This window comes from Ranitomeya variabilis, chromosome 7 (assembly GCF_051348905.1).
Source record: "Ranitomeya variabilis isolate aRanVar5 chromosome 7, aRanVar5.hap1, whole genome shotgun sequence".
In the NCBI taxonomy this organism is placed as follows: domain Eukaryota; kingdom Metazoa; phylum Chordata; class Amphibia; order Anura; family Dendrobatidae; genus Ranitomeya; species Ranitomeya variabilis.
The window spans coordinates 182,678,096-182,695,085 of NC_135238.1; positions in this window are offsets into that span (position 1 = coordinate 182,678,096).

Below are 16,990 nucleotides of genomic sequence, written 5' to 3' on the forward strand. Positions count from 1 at the left end.
CAGCCAAAGTCTCTTCCTTGCAAAACAGGACGGAACACAACACACAGTCTTTCTATCTTCCCTCAGGAAACTTCTTCCTGCACGCTGCTACAGCTCCACCTCTTCACTCAGCCTTGAGCAGTCCATAGCAAAACAAGAGCAGGGGAGAACCACAGAACATACCATCACATAGACAAAGGGGGGTGCAGCCTCTTAAAGTGACAGCGTGTTTCTTATTATGCATAACAGCACCACCCTCTTACATGCCTCCCTTCTTAATGATGGTCGTCCTCGGCCATCACAGCTTCATGGTAAAAGTATAATGAAGGAGACAACAAAGGTATACAAACAGACAGAGCACACTGTTCTACATATCGGACTGGTGGAACCCCTGCATTAGACCTCTGGGATCTCCGAAGCTCTTGGCTGTCAGGCAAGGCTTGACTATCTTCCAGAGGAACACTTGTTGCAGGGGACACTGTGAGCTCTTGTCTAGTTTCATCCTCACATGGCGGTACTGGTACATCCATGGGATTACCGTTTCTGGGCGGCTGAGAACCCCCTACTGTGTCAGGGACGGTCCACCACTCCTCATCGATTTGGCCATCAGGCATGACAGATTCAGGAGGTGGAGTGGCGCCTTCAGGCGACAATGGCGTAGAACAGACCTCAGACCGGCAAGGCCGCAGCATATTTCTGTGAAGTACTCTAGGGGCGGATGCCCCATTCTCAATCTGTACCTTGTAGACAGGGCCGTTAGCATACACTCTCTCGATAACCTTGTACGGCTGTACTTCCCATCTCTCACTTAGTTTTCCCTTGGGGCGCTTCTCTCTGACCAACACTCGGTCTCCAGGTTGGAGCGGTAACTCTTGAGTCGGTTTGCGGGCCGTATGTTCTTTTTCTTGCAGTTGCTGACCCGCCAACCGCCGTATCGTTTGCAAACGTTGTCGATGCTCTTTCACCCATGAGGTGACATTTCGCTCCATCAGCTCCTCTGGCTGTTCCAGGTTCAGCTCAATGATCTCTCGTCCAGCTCTTCCAAACAACAGTAGATAGGGGGTGTAACCCGTGGTGGAGTGGACCCGATTGTTGTAGGTCCAGACCAATTCCGGCAGATAGTCTGGCCAACACACCTTCTTATCCTCTTCCAATGTTCTCAGCATCTGAAGCAAGGTTCTGTTAAAGCGTTCGCAAGCTCCATTGCCTTGAGGATGATAAGGGGTGGTCCGGGACCGCTCGATGCCATACATGCGATACAATTCTTCCATCACCTTGCCTTGGAAACACGCGCCTTGGTCGGAGTGGATGCGCTTTGGGCACCCATACACCCGGATGAAGTCTTGGCAGATGGCTCGCGCCGCCGATTCCGCAGTCTGGTCTCTAGTCGGGGTTACTACTGCGAACTTAGAAAAATGATCGGTCATCACCAAACAATATTGCAGCCCCCGGGCCGAGTGTCCCACGAGGAGATAGTCGATCATCAAGACTTCCAATGGCTCCTTAGTTTGTATGGTCTGGACGGGTGCCCTCTGTTCAGTACTCTTAATGAGGTCACATACTCGACACTGCCGGCAAACCTCTTCCACCACAAGCTCCAACCGAGGACAATAGACATGCCGCTGCAACCATTGGTAGGTCTTTGTGGAGCCAAAGTGCGCTCCGAATTCATGGGCTTCTTTAGCTATTTCTTGAGCCATTCTTCCTGGGATGACCACTTGCCACCTTACTTCCATATCTTTTGGCTGTTGCTTCTTACGATATAGTACTGACTCTCTCACTTCCAGTCTATCCCACTGGTGCAACACACTCCTCATTTCAGAGTCCAGATCATCTCTTTCTTGTTTGCCAGGCTTCCGCTTTTGCGTTATCCACCATTTCATCTGTCTCAGCCCTTCGTCTTCATCCTGAACGTGTCCCCATTCTTCATTGGTTCTTCCCAGGGACCGAGGTAAGGCGCAGGCCTCCCTTCTTGACTGGGCCACAACCATCGGGGGCTTGAACTTATTAAAGTCTGGGGTTTCCTCCTCTTCAAGTTGTTCATCAAGATCCCCCACTGGAGTCTCCACAGGCACTCTGGACAGCCCATCCGCATTTGCGTTTTCGGTAGCAGAGCGATAGCGGATAGTAAAGTCGAACTTGGCCAGGCGAGCCATCCACCTTTGTTCTAAGGCCCCCAGTTTAGCATTCTCAAGGTGGGCCAGGGGATTATTGTCTGTTCGAACTTGAATTTTTGTACCTGTCAGGAAGCCTGCAAACTTTTCTGTCATGGCCCACACCAGAGCCAGGAGCTCTAACCGGAAGGAGCTGTAATTGTGAGGGTTTCTTTCGCTGTCTCGCAGGGACCTGCTAGCATACCCGATGACTCTCTCATGTCCATCCTGTATCTGAGAAAGTACGGCACCGAGTCCATGTAGGCTACCATCGGTGTACAACAGGAACGGTTGATCGAAGTCTGCGTAGGCCAAAATCGGGGCCGAAGTAAGGGCACTCTTCATAGCCTGGAAGGCCTCGTGTTGTCCCTGTGCCCAGGGGATGCGCTGGGTCTTCGGCACTCCAGCGGTCCCCCTCAGCAACTCATTGAGAGGACCGGCCATCTTCGCGAAATCTTTAACAAACCGACGGTAGTAACCCGCGAGTCCCAGGAAGGCCTGGAGTTCTCTCACTGTTTGAGGGACTGGCCACTTCTGGATAGCAGCCACTTTTTCTGGCGAGGGTAGAACTCCATCTTGTGACACAATGTGACCCAGGTACTCGATCTCCCTCTTGAAGAGGTGGCATTTCTTTGGCTTCAACTTCAGGTTATGAGCACGCAATCTTCCGAGTACCTGTCCAAGCCGGGCAAGGTGGTCTTCGAAAGAGGACGAAAACACAATGATGTCATCCAGATAGATCAGGGTAGCCTCGAAATTTAGATCTCCCAAACACTTTTCCATCAGCCGTTGAAAGGTGCCTGGAGCATTGGAGAGCCCGAAGGGCATCCGGTTAAACTCGAACAGTCCCATAGGGAGAATGAAGGCAGTTTTCTCTCTGTCTTTCTCCGCCACGGCTACTTGCCAATATCCGCTTGCTAGGTCCAGGGTGGAGAAGTACTTGGCTTTCCCCAAAGCTGTCAAGGATTCCTCGATGCGGGGCAACGGATACGAGTCTCGAACAGTGCAGGCATTGAGTTTTCTGTAATCTACACAGAACCGGATAGTCCCGTCCTTTTTCTTGACGAGCACCACCGGGGCTGCCCAAGGGCTCTGACTACTCTGCACCACTCCTGAATCCAGCATCTGCCTCAGTAATGTTTTCACCTCTTGGTACATTTTGGGCGGGATCTGCCGGTATCGTTCTCGAATTGGACGAGCTTCCCCAGTCGGGATCTCATGCGTGATGGCTTCAGTACAGCCGAAATCTTCGGCATGACGGGCGAATGCGGCCTGATTCTTCCACAGCATAGTTTCTATCGCTTGCACACGCTCAGGGCCCATAGCCTTCACATCCACTTCCATTTGCTCAAGGATGACCCGTCCACTCCACTCCGGGGATGGTGTCTCTTCGTCTTCCGCAGCAACTGCTAGGGCCCACCCCACGCCTTCTTTCGGTGATAAAGACATCTCCTTCTGACTCACCACTTCACCCTTATGCAGGTACACCAAGGCCAGATCTGTCCCTCGTGGCAAGGCGACCTCCCTGGGGCTCACATTCAAAGCTCTTATGGGGACATGTCCTCGCTGGACCACAGCTATCGTACGAGCTATCATGACTTCTTGATCCACTCCTCCGCCTACCATAGGCTGAACAACCACTTCCAACCCATCAAGGTTGCGGTGAGTCCCCACTGGGAGGTACACTATAGTTTCTTGCTCGGGAGGTAGGATTACAGGTTCTTTCCCAGGAGCCCGGATGACCCCTACCGTCTGATAAGATGGCACACTCTTCTGCGTCCCACAGACGCGGATCAGTCGTTGAAGGGCTTCTTGAGTAGGCTTATGTGGGGTAGCCTTCTTCCAATATCCAGGTCCCGCTTGGTAAACATAATCTGATCGAGTTCACGTAGGATATTCATTCCCAGTACTACAGGCACATCTTTCTTGATAGGCTCAGGGACTAGCAGGATCCCTTTTCTCCCAACTTCTTGGCCACAGATTCGAATATTCATCCACACGACCCCTGTGACCGGGATCGGTTGTAGGTTGGCAGCAAACAACCGGATCAATGTCTCTTTCTCTGGCTTGGCCAGGTCCTGGAAATGCTGCTTGAAGTATGCTTCTGGCATCGTTGTCACTTGTGACCCGGTATCTACCAGGCAATCTACCAGAACTCCTTCAAATTCAGCACGTAGGATGGGGCTCCCAGCGATCAAGTGTTCGTTATGATATGGAGCGGCCTCTCTTCTCGCCTCCCCCGCAGAGTGCCGCACTACTGCGGGGGTTGGTAGTTTAACGGCGGCTTCCACTGGCCTTGAGTATAGTTCCGACAGTCTCTGGCGAGGTGCCCCCGTCCTCTACACTCCCAGCATTGAACGCCTCCCCCTCGCCGAGGGGTACTTCCAGCCTGTCCTCGGGCCGCCGATGTCTGACGGGAGGGGGCTTGTTCCCACTGATCCCTTGTCGATCGGGCCGAAGAATGGTTGTATGAGTATGGTGGGCCAGTTTCTTGTAGTTCCCCCACTCTCCGCTCCATCTGGGTCAGTTTCTCTTGTACGTTCACAAGGGACCGCTGCAAATCTTGCACTACCTGGACCAGCACTTCTTGAGGGTTTGGGTCCCCTCTGGCATTGGTGCTCTGGACACGCATCACTCCAGACGCATAGCTTTCTTCTTTACTTCGGGCCACTGTTTCCGCCAGGACTTGACGAAACGTAAGGGCCGGGTCTGCCCGGACCCATTCTGACAGTGCTCTCCTCAAGGATGTACTGTGTAGTCCCAGAATGAATTGCTCCCGGAGTATCCGGTCTTTAGAGCCCATGCCGCCAAGTCCATCTGCCTCCTTTCTCTGCACCTCTTCGAACACTTCTTGCAGTGCTGTTGCATACTGAGAAATTCCTTCTTCTTCCCGCTGCAGCCTAGAGAAAAATTTGGCGCGAAGGTGTCCCGCGCTAGCGGTCTCACCGTAGATCTCTTCCAGGAACTTCACTAGCTCCTTCAGGGTACTGCGGGTGAGTTCTGGTTGTAGGCAGACGTTTCTGCGGGCTTCCCCCTCTAAGGCAGTTAAAGCAATGTCCACTTCAAGGTATGGGCTGATGTTATAAATCTTCAGGGTGCATTGCAGCCGTGACACCCAGTCGGACAGTGGCATATTCTTGCCGTCAAATTTTGGGAGCACACTAAATATGGTGCCCATAGGGAGTGTCCTTGCAGGGGTTCCACCAATGCCCACAGCATCCCCATTAATGTTAGCATTCCCGCCATTGCTGTCTGCTGCCTCCATCTTAGTGACAGAACCCTGCTCGCAGCGCCACTTGAAGCGATGGCCCGGGGACCACCACGGTGCAGGAGACTACTGTACACAAGACGAGGTGCAATCAACAAAGGATAGATTTATTGGGAGACAGGGAATGGAGGGGACATGGAAGATGCAAAAGCGGATTTACAATAGCAAAAGATAATGCACATGAGTCAACTTGTCTATATAACCGCACAGTGCTTCAACAATCATAAACTCAGAATCTATCTCATCAGCAACTTTACACAATAAAACATATATATCTCAATGCTACTCTGCATATATCCTCCCTGGCCTCTACTACGCAGGCCACACGGATACCGTGCTCTAGCTACTGTAGCCTGCACTAGACCCTAACTGGTGCACCAGGCAGGAACAGACTCACGGTGATGTTGGGGACACAGGTCCAGTCCCAGGGGGCCCCCAAAAGTCCACAACGGTGGTGCGCACGGATTCCTATCGGCTCTGCAAAGCGTGGTCTTCTCCTTGCTCCTGGAAACTGTAAGTCCCCTTCCAAGTATCTTCGTGGCTTCACCAACCAGCGCAGAACAGCCACTCTTTGCTGTAAACGGGAAAGTCTATCTGACAAACACAGTTCGTCTCAAGCTGTGTAATCTTTCTTGCAGCCAAAGTCTCTTCCTTGCAAAACAGGACGGAACACAACACACAGTCTTTCTATCTTCCCTCAGGAAACTTCTTCCTGCACGCTGCTACAGCTCCACCTCTTCACTCAGCCTTGAGCAGTCCATAGCAAAACAAGAGCAGGGGAGAACCACAGAACATACCATCACATAGACAGACAAAGGGGGGTGCAGCCTCTTAAAGTGACAGCGTGTTTCTTATTATGCATAACAGCACCACCCTCTTACACATCCACCCAAGAACTGGTTGCAAATTCATGACCACTAGGGGTCTCACTAATCCACTGTTCACAGTCTGCGAGGCGTGGTCCTTCTGGGCAGCAAAAACAGGAACTATGGGAGTGTCCTACACGATCTGATTCTGCAGGGGAAGTGCATGTCTTCAGTGCCATCTCACAGATCTGCGGAGCATCATTTCTCTCTGTACGATATACCTTGATTCAACTTGTCCAAGTGTTTTTGCAGTACCATTATATCTCCATCCATGATTTCTCAAGCACTTTTCCAAAATTGTGTAGTCAAGCTAAGTGAATTCACTATCTACCTTTCTGTTATTTCATAAGCAGTTGCGATGATCGGCATCTTCTCTGAAGTACTGATGAAAACAGAATCATTTTACTTCTTTTCAAGAACAGTTTAGTGCTTCTATTGGTTTCTGTTCTAACTTGGCTTGTCCCATGACTTCTATCTCACTAAGGCCAGTCTCACACGTCCAGATAATTCCGGCACTGGAAAAATCGGTACCGGAGTTATCCGTGTCCGTGTGTCCGTGAGCTCACGTGGCACATCAGTGTGGCACACGAACCGTGCAGGAGACAGCGCTACAGTAAGCGCTGTCCCCTGCTTTGGGTGCTGAAGCCGCTATTCATTTCTTCTCTCCAGCAGCATTCGCTGGAGAGAAAGAATGAAAAATCATTGTTTTTTTATTTTTTTTTTCCGGTTAAAATAAAGTACCCTGTAACCAACCCCCTCCCACCTACTGTGCGCCCGCCCGCTGGAAATAAAATACTCACCCAGCTCCCTCGATGCGTCCTCTCAGCGCCGCAGCTTGTCCTGTATGAGCGGTCACATAGTGCTGCTCATTACAGTGATGAATATGCGGCTCCACCTCCCATAGGGACACACAGATGGCATACGGACAGCATCCGTGTGCGGTACGTGTTTTACACGGACCCATTGACTTTAATGATGTGTGATACGTGCGCTCCCACGAACACTGACATGTCTCTGTGTTTTTCAAACGGACACACGGTCCGTGAAAACACACTGACATGTGCAGAGACACATTGATTTTAATGTGTCTACGTGAGTCAGTGTCTCCGGTACGTGAGAAAGCTGTCACCACACGTACCGGAGCCACTGACGTGTGAAACCGGCCTAATGATACAAGGAGTTTTCCATTCTCTACCAATGATGTAGCAGCATGTCTCCCCAGTGTCAGACTGGGGTGTTTAGAGCCCAATAGACGAATGCGAAGGGTCACCCCACAGCTGCAAGAAAAGATTTTCTTTTTGATCTTATGCTCAAGGACCAAGTGTTCTACCATTTAGTACATGTGCAAAACAGGACCCTAATGTACATGCTCCAAGTTAAAAATTAGGTGTCCATCAAGCACTTAAAACCCTTTTTTAACAACTTCCACTGCCAATAATAATAATAATAATAATAATCTTTATTTATATAGCGCCAACATATTCCGCAGAGCTTTACAGTTTAACAGTTTCAAACACAGCAGTCATAGGAAACAACGTTAACAATACAGTAATAAAGCACAATAAGACGACCCTGCTCGTGAGAGCTTACAATCTACAATGAGGTGGGGAGATACAACGTACAGAAGCTTATTTACAATGATGGTCCAGCCATCTTCAGGGGGTGGGGGGTAGATGGAGATAGTGAATGGGCTACACACACACAAACATAAAATGAGTTTGATTAGGGAACGTGACAGGCCGCTCTGAACAAATTTGTTTTGAGCGAGCGCTTAAAACTATGCAAGTTGTGGCTGGTCCTAATATCTTGGGGTAGAGCATTCCAGAGGATTGGCGCAGCACGGGAGAAGTCTTGGAGTCGGGAGTGGGAGGTACGGATTAGTGCAGAGGTTAGTCGAAAGTCATTTTGCAGAGCGCAGCGGTCGGTTAGGCCGATAATGGCAGGGAGTGCTGCTGTGTGCTGGAAAAAATCAAGGTAAAGTTTATTGTTACTGTTGTACAAATATGTATAAACCTAGATTTGCTATTTCTTTTAAAATCTTTGCATACCCTTTCCACCTTTTTCATAACTCATCACAGTTTTCTCCTGTTAATTGTAATGTAGGCCAGCCTCTTGTCTCCGTACATTTCATAATACACTGTTGGGGGAACATTTATCAGGACCGTCATGTCATATGACGGTCTTGATATCTCCCTTGCAGGTGCAGGATGTCCCATAGGGTCACATGACTGATATTTTTGGTTCATGTTTTGGCAGTGTAGTGCGCAAGCTTCCTCCCTCCTTATTTTCTTCCTGACTTCTCGATGTATACATCCTGAATGCGCCCAGTGGCATGAGGTACTGCACTATGTGTGTCTTACAACACAATGAGTGTTATAAAGAGTAAAAATACGCGTGGAAAATAAAATTGAGTTGAAAATATTGTTTGCATGCAGTTTCAGATCTATCCAATATATTTTTTTGCTGTGTTACACAAAAGCATTCCACCTCAAGCCACAAATATTAATTACTTTTAATAACATATTGTAAAGTAATATCTTATAAAATTAAAAAATGTATGTCTGTCTATCACCCTACCTGTTCCCTCTGTTCTGCTAATGACCTAAGGCCGACGTCACACTGGCATATTGCATCGGATGCGAGAGCACAGTCCTCTGCACAGTCAAAACACATGACCCAGTGTTATTGGGTTTTAGTAACGTCAGCTGATCCCCAGCTGTGTATGCGGCAATGTGTCCTGCAACCGCCACGCTGACACAACAACTGAAATTTAAGGGAACCTGTCCCCCCCCAAGCGTTTGTTACTGAAAGAGCCACCTTGTGCAGCAGTAATGCTGCACAAGGTACAGGTAGCTCTTTTAGTTTTGCTCCTTGCTCATGCTGAACTTAACACTTATACAATGTGTCCCCTGATGCCGTAAAACTGTCCCGGAGGTGGGACTTTCCTTCGTAACGGGACTTTCCCAGCCGTCATCCCTACCCCCTTGGTGCCCTGCGCCACCTCCTTAGCGGTGTTTGAATCTGTCTAGTAGCCTGTGCTGTTTTGTTCAACCTTGGCCATGCGCAGTCTGCGCTGCCCGTCTTCTGACATCATTTGGTGTCAGGCAGACTGGGCCTGTGAGGCCGCGCTGCCCGAGATCCCTCCTCGCAGTCTCTTCTGATTTAATCATACTGCGGGCCTGGGATCCATGGGCATGCGCAGTGCATATCTTCACCTCAGGCTCTCACTCATCTCCCTCCGCCTTCTTCAGACTGGGCCACTGCCGTGACGCGCGGTGCATATATTCGCCTCTCACTCATCTCCTTCCGCCTTCTTCAGACTGTGCGGCTTCACGGCCGTGGCATGTGATTAGGGATCAGCTACCGCCGCACAGTCTAAAGCAGGCGAAAGGACGTGAGTGAGAGGCGAACATATTTACTGCGCAAGGCCATGAATCCCAGCCCCACAGTGTGAATAAATCACAAGACACTGCGGGGCTGGGATTCATGGGCAGCGCGACCGCACAGGCTGACATCAAATGATGTCAGAAGACAGGCAGCGCTAACAGCGCATGGCCAAGGGATAACAGCGCAGACTCCGGTACACAAAAAAGCAGCGCTCAGGAGGCTGCGCCCAGCGCCAAGGGGGTATTTTTAACAGCTGTGCTGCGTGTCATTAAGAAGGAAAGTCCCGCGTCCATGACGGTTTCACGGTATGAGTGGCACAATTTTAAAAGTGTTTCGTTCAGCGTGTGCAAGGAGCATAATTAAAAGAGCAACCTTTTCCTTGTGCAGCATTACTGTTGCACAAGCTGGCTCTTCTAGTTACTAACGCCTGGGGGTTTAAAGGTTCACTTTCAATTTGCTCCAATTAGGCCTCAGCCTATACTCTGCTCCTCCTGCTGACCCTGGGCTCCAACACCGCTAGTTGCTGCCTGGAAGTGCTGAGAAAAACAATTGCTCCTGTGTTAGTGGGGTTCAGTAACGTCAGCTGCTCCCCTGCTGTGTAACCGACAATGTGTCCTGCGACCGCCACGCTGACACTCCATCAGATATTAAAGTGCCTCCAGTGCAGGCTTCGGCCTGCACTCTGCTCCTCCTGCTGACCCTGGGCTCCAACACCGCTAGGGGCTGTAGGATGACAATCTTGAATAGGCCCCCATCCTGGTTCCAGTACTGTCAGCTGGTTCCAGGCAGAGCCTTTGGCTTAGGTGCCTCCTTCTGGGTATCCGAGTTCCACCAACGTCAGGTGGTCCTTGGTAGTGCTTTCTGGCATGGGTACATCCTGCTTACTAACCGGGTTCCAGTAACGTCAGCTGGTCCTCGGTAGTTCCATTGGCTCTTGGACCTTTGGGTAGCTATCCGGGTTCCAGTTCCATCAGCTGGTTCTCGGCATTTTCTCAGCCTTCATGTACCTTCTGCTACATTTCCAAGTTCAAGACCCTAAAGACGACGACCCTGAAGACCACCCCTAAGATGACAACGACACCAGAGACAACAACCCCTGAGATGACGACCCTGGAGACGACGACCCTGAAGACCACCCCGATGACAACGACGACCCCGGAGACGACGACCCTGGAGACGACGACACGGAAGACCGAGAAGCAGAAGAACAAGACGCTGCAGAACAAAGAGCAGAAGAACATTAAGCATAAGACTAAACATCAGAGCAAAATATATTATCTAAATTATAAGCAGAAGAAGACTAAGCAGTGTATGGGGGTGAGTCCGTTCCTCCTCGTGGTGCCCCTGGATAAAGCCTGATGCTGCAGGCCTAACTGAACGCAGACAAATGTAACTCTTTTGTGACAGGCAGAACGGAAGGTGTAATCTTCAAACTTTTATAGACAACAACTACAGGAATGCCTGTCACAAATAAGAATATGATGAAGAAGTAGAATATGAAGAAGAATAATAGTTTAATAAAAAGAATATGAAGAATGTAACAAAAAAAATAATAGGTAGAAGATGAAGAAGAAGATGAATAAGGTGAAGAAGAAGTTGATGTCAAAGATGCTGCTGAGGATGATGAAGAAGAAAGTGTGGGAGAAGTAAAAAAGAAGGTGAAGGGCATGGAAGTAGTGAAAGATCAATATCTGACAAATTAAAAAAAATCTTAACATGGTCAATATCTTTGTAACTCCGAACGTCTTAAATTTTTTTTTAAATTCCTGCTATTCTATTTGATTGGGCTAAACCTCTGTGCCTTTAATGTCTCCGCCACCTCCCCCAATACATCCTACATTATTCTTAGCTGTTTTCCTTCATGTAGAATGAACCTACAAGGAAAGAAAGGGTTTATTTTAATTCCGATATTTTGGTCCCATTGACTTGCATTGGTATCGGGTATCGGTATCGGCGATATCCGATATTTTTTGATTATCGGCCGATCCAATCCGATACTGATACTTTCCGATATCGGAAGGTATCGCTCAACACTAATTGCGACGTATTGCCACACGTCGCAACCGTCGTGCGACGGTTGCGTCGTGTTTTGGGGACCGCCGCAACAAAAAAATGTTACATGTAACATTTTTTTGTGCATCTAGTCCGCCATTTCCAACCGCGCATGCGCGGCCGAAACGCCGTGCCCTCCTCCCCGGACCTTGCAATGGGGCAGCGGAAGCGTCGTAAGACTGCTTCCGCTGCCACGTCGGGCATTTTTTTCACAGTATGCGTCGGTACGTCGGGCCGACGCAGTGCGACGACCCTGTACCGACGCTAGTGTGAAAGCAGCCTAATGCAACTGTTGCTGTATTGCAGGGTAGTCTGTAACCATGGAAATGAGAAGTGTATACTGCAATAGAAAGATGAGTCAACCCAACAAAGGAGGCAATGTGGACAATTACAAAATACTAGTAAGTGCCATAGATTTACTTTCTGTACACAGTCAATATCATTTATTAATGTGAAGCAGCCCGTTTAAGAAGCAAAAAAGGGACAAAGGAAGTTTGAGAAAAAAAGGGGAAAATAACAAAAGTTTATATTTTTGGTTTATCGCTTTCCACTCCCGCCATTCTCGCAGCCATAGCTTTATATATTCATATAGTTTTATGACCAGCTTATCTTTTTGCAGGACAATTTGTAAGTTCTAATGGCTGCACTTAATATTAGGTTCAAGTGGAAAGCAGAAAAAAAAGCAAAATGGGGTGCAATTTGAAAATTCAATTTTGTCACAATTTTATGGCTTTTATTTTAATGCCGTTCCCCACGTGCTCTGAGGAACCTGTCAGCAGGATTGTGTTCAGCAAACTACACACAGTGTCAGGTCGGCGCCGTTATACTGATTACAGTGAGACCTGGTGCTGAAATCCGTCTTGTGGTTGTTGTTTAATCTTTATTTTCAGTATTGAGTTAATGATATGCTTGTGCTTCGGGGCGGCCTGTGGGGGTCTTCATGTGATGCTCTGATTAGCTATTCATAATGCAAAATGCTGACAGGTCACTGATCCCTCACTGACCCGCCCCCTAGTTTCCATAATGAATACAATCACATAGTGAATAAAAAAAAGAAACGCTTTTGCAGGCAGATGCCAGCCTTGGCCCCTGCACTGCAGCATAATCGCATGGTTACTGTGCACTTAATCCCTTTTGCAGATTTCCTTGAGCAAAAATAAAATATCAATTTTGTCAGTGGCACTTGGGGCACCTGTGCAATAGCAGCTATCGGTTTGTATAGAGATCCGATAGCTGCAACTGCGCATGCGCCAGCGTCACCATCTTACTAGAGAAGATTTTAAAAATCCTCATCAAATATGGCGCCGCTTGCGCAGTAGCAGCTGTCGGAGATCGCCAAGGGATCAGTGACCTGTCAGCAGTCTGCATTATGAATACCTAATCAGAGCACCACATACATGAACCCCGTGTTAGGGCTGTCCCACACGTCCAGATAATTCCGGTACCGGACAAATCGGTACCGGAGTTATCCGTGTCCGTGTGCCTGGGAACTCACGGAGGCCATACCTGCGGCACACGTGTGCCGCCCGTATGGCGAGTGGGTACCACACGGAGCGTGTGGTACCCACTCTGCATGGTGCTGAAGCTGCGATTCATATCCTCTCTGCAGTAACGTTTGCTGCAGAGAAAATATGAAGAATAGTGTTTAAAATAAAGATTTAGGTGTCCGCCGCCCCCCCACCCCCTGTGCGCCCCCCCCGCTGGTCAGAAAATACTCACCCGGATCCCCCGTCGGCAGTCGCTCCTTCCTGGTCTGGCCGCGGCTTACTGTATGCGGTCACGTGGGGCCGCTCATTTACACTCATGAATAGGCGGCTCCGCCCCTATTGGAGGTGGAGCCACATATTCATGAGTGTAATCGGCCGCATACAGTAGAGAAGCCGCGGCCAGACCAGGAAGGAGCGACTGCCGACGGGGGATCCGGGTGAGTATTTTCTGACCAGCGGGGGGGGCGCACAGGGGGTGGGGGGGCGGCGGACACATGGATCTTTATTTTAAACACTATCATTCATATTTTCTCTGTAGCAAACGCTGCTACAGGGAACATATGAATGGCGGCTTCAGCACCATGTGGGGGGGACAGCGCTTACTGTAGCGCTGTCTCCGGCACGCCACACGGACCCCAGACGGAGAATGTCCGTGTGAGGTCCGTGTTTTACACGGACCCATTGACTCTATTGGGTCCGTGTAATCCGTGCGCTCCCACGAACACTGACATGTCTCCGTGTTTGGCACACGGAGACACGGTCCGCACACGGTCCGCACAAAATCAATGACATCTGAACAGATGCATTGATTTTTATGGGTCTACGTGTGTCAGTGTCTCCGGTACGGGAGGAAACTGTCACCTCACGTACCGGAGCCACTGACGTGTGAAACCGGCCTTAGGACTCGAGCATATCAGCACCACAAAACTGAGAATAAAGATTAAGAAACAACAAGATAGATTTCATCACCAGGTATCATTGTAATCAGTATGACGCCGCCGACCTGACACTGTGTGTCGGTTACTGTGCACAATCCTGCCGACAGGTTCCCTTTGACGTCCTTCTCCAGGTCAGTATGACTACAGCAGCACAACAATAAGTAGAGCTTTACTTGTGTTTACTAGAAAAAAACTAAACGTGGGAACATTTTTATTCTGCTTGTTTCATTGCCATATTCTAATATATTTTTTTTATATTTCCGGATCTGTGTGAGAGCTCATTTTTTGGTGTCACAGCCTTTACTTTTTAATTATATGATTATATAGTGTGTATCACTTTTTGAATAATTTTGATTCGATATTTTCACAGATGTGACGTCACTAACCAAAAGGAGAATCAGCCATTTAGATTTCTTTTCTATTATGCTGTTTGCCGTATGGAATCCAAAAATATATTGTAATAGTGCAGGCAACTTCAGATGGTAGAACACTTGGTCCTTGAGCATAAGAGCAAAAAGAAAATCTTTTCTTGCAGCTGTGAGGTGACCCTTCGCATTCGTCTATTGGGCTCTAAACACCCCGGTCTGACACTGGGGAGACATGCTGCTACATCATTGGGAGAGAATGGAAAACCCCTTGTAGCATTAGTGAGATAGAAGTCATGGGACAAGCCAAGTTAGAACAGAAATCAAGAGAAGCACTAACCTGTTCTTGAAAAGAAGTAAAATGATTGTGTTTTCATCAGTACTTCAGAGAAGATGCCGATCATCGCAACTGCTTATGAAATAACAGAAAGGTAGATAGTGAATTCACTTAGCTTGACTACACAATTTTGGAAAAGTGCTTGAGAAATCATGGATGGAGATATAACGGTACTGCAAAAACACTTGGCCAAGTTGAATCAAGGAATAACTTACAGAGAGAAATGATGCTCCGCAGATCTGTGAGATGGCACTGAAGACATGCACATCCCCGGCGAAAAAAAACGGATCCGGCGGAAAAAAACGGATCCGGCGGGAAAAAAACGGATCCAGCACAAAAAAAAACAGTTCAGCAGGAAAAAACGGATCCGTCGGAAAAAACACGGATCTGGCTTGTCAAAAAAACAGATCCGGCGCAAAAAAAACCCCGATTGGCGGGAACAAAACGGATTCAACAAAAAGAAAAAACGGATCGGCGGAAAAAAACGGATCTGGCGGAAAAAAACGGATCTGGCGTAAAAAAAAACGGATTAGGTGGAAAAAACGGATCGGCGAAAAAAAACGGATTAGGTAAAAAAAAACGGATCGGCGAAAAAAAAACGGATCTGGCTTGTAAAAAAACGGATCTGGCGCAAAAAAACCCCGATCGGCGGGAACAAAACGGATTCGGCAAAAAAAAAAACGAATCGGCGTAAAAAAAACCCGGATCCGGCACAAAAAAAACGGATTGGCGGGATAAAAACAAAGTCGGCAAAAAAAACGGATCAGAAAAATAAAATGGATCCGGCGGAAAAAAAACGGATCTGGCTTGTAATAAAATGGATCCGGGGCAAAAAAAACCCGATCGGCGGAAAAACACGGATCCGGCGAAAAAAAAACGGATCTGTGGTAAAAAAAAACGGATCCGGCGCAAAAACAAACCGATTGGCGGAAAAAAACCGGATTCGGCAAAAAAACACAGATCGGCGGAAAAGAACGGGTCCGGCGGAAAAACAAACAGATTGGCGGAAAAAAACGGATTCGGCAAAAAAAAACGGATCTGCGGAAAAAAAACAAATCCGGTGGAAAAAAAACCCGGATCCGGCAGAAAAACGGATCGGCGGAAAAATACGGATCCGGCGAAAAAAAAACGGATCTGGTGTAAAAAAACGGATCCGGCGCAAAAACAAACCGATTGGCGGAAAAAAAACAGATTCGGCAAAAAAACACGGATCGGCGGGAAAAAAACGGATCCAGCGGAAAAACAAACAGATTGGCTGGAAAAAAAATGGATTCGGCAAAAAAAAACCGGATCTGCAGAAAAAAACGAATCCGGCGGAAAAAAAAACGGATCCGGCGGAAAAACAGATTGGCGGAAAAATACGGATCCGGCGGAAAAACGGATCGGCGGAAAAATACAGATCCGGCAAAAAAAAACGGATCTGGCGTAAAAAAACCCGGATCCGGCGCAAAAACAAACCGACTGGCGAAAACGATGGATTCGGCAAAAAAAAAAAACGGATCGGCGGAAAAAAACGGACCCGGTGGAAAAAACGGATCCGGCAGAAAGATAAAACCAATCCGGTGGAAAAAAAAAAGGATCCGGCCGACAAAAAATGGATCCTGCGTCTAGAGACTACAGCCGTCGGCCTTACCATTGCACCACAAGGTCAAGTGATCCCAGGTACTAATTTTTGCTAATTTTACTAATTTTACTAATTTCCTGTATCAGAGTCAAGTATCAGACTCCGGTATCAGAGTATTTCTGAGGTTTGACTTTCATTTGTGACTTTGATATGTGAAAGTCAGGTATCAGAATCAAGTATCAGACTCCGGTGTCAGAGTATTTCTGAGGTTATTTCTGATGTTACTGTGATTTGTGACCATGTTGCAGCGGTATACTGACTTATGTTACTGACTTTATGGCAGGTTCATCCTGCAGACACTAGATGGCGCTGTGGCTCCCGATGACGTCACGGCTCCTTGCAGCCTCTAGTCAGTAATAGCAGCACTAGACAATCGCCGGGCGCGGTGGCGTGCGCCTGTAATCCTAGTTACCAGGGAGGCTGAGTGCTGGAGCGCTTGAGTCCAGGTGTTCTGGGCTGCCCTGTGCTATGCCGATTGGGGTGGGGTGTCAACATCAGGTCGGTATTTGTGACCCTGGGGGACCTCAGAACTAA